This window comes from Trachymyrmex septentrionalis, unplaced genomic scaffold (genome assembly GCF_001594115.1).
Source record: "Trachymyrmex septentrionalis isolate Tsep2-gDNA-1 unplaced genomic scaffold, Tsep1.0 scaffold86, whole genome shotgun sequence".
NCBI lineage: Eukaryota > Metazoa > Arthropoda > Insecta > Hymenoptera > Formicidae > Trachymyrmex > Trachymyrmex septentrionalis.
The window spans coordinates 2,047,112-2,051,295 of record NW_017306049.1 but is presented as its reverse complement, the minus strand read 5'-3'; the positions used below and the strand labels follow the sequence as shown (position 1 = coordinate 2,051,295).

The following is a 4,184-nucleotide window of genomic DNA, read 5'->3' as shown; positions in this document are numbered from 1 at the left end:
TGCAAAGTCACTGCTGATGGCACTACTGGCGCGTATCAAGGTTAGATTTAGTTAGTAGCATCTCTTGGAGGAACACACACCAAGTTACAGCCAGATCGGTCTATTTGTTGTGTTTGGCATTCATTTGAATCGAGGAAGTCTTTTTTATTATAAAGAAAGATCAAGAAAAACTACTAAACTATTAAAGTGTTACATTACAATATTTGTTTGCTTTACTTTAACTGCTATTCATGTTGAACTCGCGATCTAACTACTCAAGCATTTTTGAACGTTCTGAAGCGCTTTATTTCCAGGCGAGGATGCCCAACAATTATTCACTTGGACAATGGCCTGAATTTCAGAGGTACTAAACGAGAATTACACGAATTAGCTGCATTGTTCAAAAACCAAGAAAGCCATCAGCAAATTGTTGACTACATATCTAAGGAAATTAACTGGTGCTTTATACCTCCTAGAGCGCCTTATCATGGTGGACTTCGGGAGGCAGCAGGAACTAAACGTCATCTTCGAGTGCCGAAGGAAGCACATCTAAGATATAAAGAGCTGGAAATTGTAGTTGTCCAAATCGAAGCAAGTCTTAATTCTCGTTCTCTCACACCCATATCATCTGATGCTACTGACCTCATACCCGAGGGCATTTCTTGATTGGAGCTACGTTAATCGCATATCCTGAACCATTATTAGAAAGACTACCGGCTACCAGACTTTCACGCTGGTAACGTGTGGAGCAAATACGACAACACTTTTGGCAAAGATAGTCAAGAGAATACCTTCATCATTTCCAATAGCAGAATAAATGGATGATTAAAAAAAATCCATTGCGTGTAGGACAGATGGTCCTTCTAAGAAAGGATTTACGTCACCCTTATCATGGCCTCTCGCTAGAATTCTTAAACTACATCCCGGTAATGACAATGTCGTTCGTACGGTCACAATACGTCTAATAGTATTTATAAGGTCCTATTTAATGGTATTTATAATGTCCTATTATATGTCTATGCATTTTTTCTTTCGACAGTGATTGTTAGAATATTATCTTACTACACTATGCTATCATTTTTGTTTATTTAAGTTTGTATGCTTATACTACACATAGCGTAACAGGCCTATACAAATTGCACAAGCCTATACAAATTGCATAAAATTAAGGTTCATCGATTTTTTCAAATTTTTAAGTACAAGCCTTGACGAATTGTCGTCATATCTAGATTAAGATAAATTAAAAATTGTACGTTTCGAATTTTGCAAGCTCAGCACGGAGGATTTCAATTTTCTCACACGAAAAGGCGTCTTTCCATACGAATACGTTGACTGCATTAAAAAATTATAGGACACGCGTTTACCACTGTGCGAATTATTTTTCAGTTCGTTGACGGACGATATTGTATCCGAGAGCTCACGCTGCGAACATCTGGCAGCAATTCTCTATTCGAACACTCGGCGAATACAGTGGTCTATACTTAAAAACGGATATTTTGTTATTAGCCGACATTTTCGAAAATTTCCGCAAAAGTTTCGTAGGAGTTACGGTCTCGATCCCGCACATTACTACCTTGCCCGGTTTCACGTGGGACGCCATGCTAAAACATAGGCGCGTAAGATCTGAGTTGCTCATCGACACTGATGATCATACATACGTTCGTACATACGTTCATACATAAATATGTTCGTACATATGTTCATACATACATACGTTTATTAGGGTGACCCTTATTTTACAACTTTTTAAATGTTAAGCTCTCATCCCTCTAAAATGTTACTGGTTACAAAAATAACTTTCGCATAAGTTCCACGAAATAGTTAAAACAATTAAAGATCACGCAGCAAATTCAAAGGCTACGTTAACACCGTGCGCTTAGTCCGCGATCTATACAATAGGTGTCTTTGTTTAACCTACAGGATAAACAAGGACATCTAGTGTATAGACCGCGGCCTAAATGCACGATATAAACGTAGCCATTATTAGATGGCATTGATAGTGTCGGTAACAGAAATTCAGTTGTTATTTATCAAACTGACTATGCGTTGAGTTTTGTCTATAACTTCCTAGTTCGATGTTCGTTTGTTTGATAGCTAGTTATAAATAGTTAAAGTAGGTGGATGGTTGTGTTCCTGTACATGTACTGCTTAATGAGTTCTTTAACAAGACAAAAAACTGTGTATTTAATAGGACACAAAGAACAGGCAATAACTGGAAGTAAATTGCCTTCTGTGACACAAGTTTTACAAGTGTTTTTTTACCATCATAATACCATATTCTGAAAAACACTATTAGGGAAAGTGCAAGATCTGTAATAGCCGAGACAAAAATTTTCTGGGATAAAGCTAATATCTCTGTGCGATCTGATCAGCATTTAATTTTCAAATTAGAAGGACTTTACGATAAATGGATTGGACTAAAAAAAGTTCCAAAAGAAGAACTAAAACGCAAATAAAAAAATAAACAAACATTTCTGTCTAAGCTAGATGATCTGTGGGATATTGCACATCAGGATGCATTAAAACTAATCAAAAACGAAGAGGTCTTCCCCTTTTGATATTACAAAAAGAACCCGTCCGTAGTATGATTGGAAAAGATAGAAATTTAAGCAGGAAACATAAAAAATGTGAAGAAAAAAGTAAAATTTTTTAAAAGCTCAAAGAGAAATATCAGGAAAAACTTTAGGAAGAAGTCCGTTAATATCAATTAGCACAGTAGAATATTGTATTTTTTATTTATTTTAGGTAAAGTTGCCTATGTATCAAATGACATTAGTAACTCTGATTCTAGCGCAATTAGTAGTAAAGATGATGACACTAATTTATTTAAAGTATTTATTGCATGTACTTGCATATAAACTAAAATTAAAAAAAGGATTAAGATTGACATTGTAACTCCAAAACTTGCAGCTGCTCTAGATTGGACAAAAGTGAGTGATAGAAGAACCACATTTGTTCTTGCTGCTGCAACTCAAAGTTTAAAACATGATATCACAGATATTAACATCAATCGATTGTCTATTCAACGTTGTCGTTCTATTATATGTAAACTGTTATCAAAACAAATAAAAGAGAAGTTTACTACATCAAATTTCCTTGTGGTGCATTGGGATGAAAAACTATTAGAAAACATTAGAGGGAAAGAGACTGTTGATTGTCTACCTGTAATAGTAACTGCGGAAAATGTGGATCAACTTTTAAGAGTTCCCAAACTATCTTCTGGAAAAGAAAAGGTATAAGCGACAGCTATAATCGATCTATTGATTAAATGGAATATTTGTAACAAAATCAGAGCCGTGTGCTTTGATACCACTTCGAGTAATATCAGGCGCTTACAAGAAACTTGTACTATATTGGGACAAAAATTGGGAGAAAAGTCTCTTGCATCTAGCTTGTCGTCATCATATATTTGAAATCATTTTAAAGTCAGTCTATGAGGCAGCCATGAAAGTTCCTACTTCTAGGCCAAATATTGCTATTTTTTTTTAAATTTCAAGCAGTCTAGTCTTCTTTCGACAAACCCAATTTTTTAACTAATTTTTAATGATCAAATATATGACGCGGTAAAGTAAAATTCTATATTAAAATAATAAAATTGAAAATAATTTAATTGCGTAATTTTAATGTTGAATGATGACTTAACTCTAATAACTCCGTGGTCTTCACTCAACATGCTTTCTTTATTCACATGTTGAATAATTCACATCTACGAACTCTGATGTTAATATAATCTTATAGTTCACAAATTGAAAAGTCCTTACATGTTGTGCAATATAGAAATAATTTTTTATTTGCCTATTGATGTTATTCGGTACAACTCGATGGCTTGCGTAAAAGAGCATGGCAATGCCTCGCGCCATGTGTTAGGTCGAGAGATTAATATACAATAATAAAAATTAGTATGTTATCTATAGTAGAATGTCTCTTTCTCTCTTACAATACACGCTAAGCGGTCGAGATCGCCGAGAAAGTATTTTCGCTAGAAACAAGCGACCACAGAGAGAAGTACAGACTCTGAGGGACAGACTTGCTGTTTTGCTAGACGAGTTCAGCTGGACATGTCCGCATGGAGGCTCACCGCTACATCGATTATAATTGGAGCTTCTATTCCTTTTTGTTTCTCTCTGTCTTATTCTATCGAGACGACGAAAAATAAAAGAATTTTAAATCACAAACACGAAAATCTCCAATTTTTGTAAATTTTT

The 4,184-nt window shown here is 35.0% G+C and overlaps 1 pseudogene; it reads left to right on the top strand.

The window, feature by feature from the left end:
• Positions 1 to 2,100: 2,100 nt before the first annotated feature.
• On the top strand, positions 2,101 to 3,468 carry LOC108755181 (annotated as a pseudogene).
• The last annotated feature ends 716 nt before the right edge of the window (positions 3,469 to 4,184 follow it).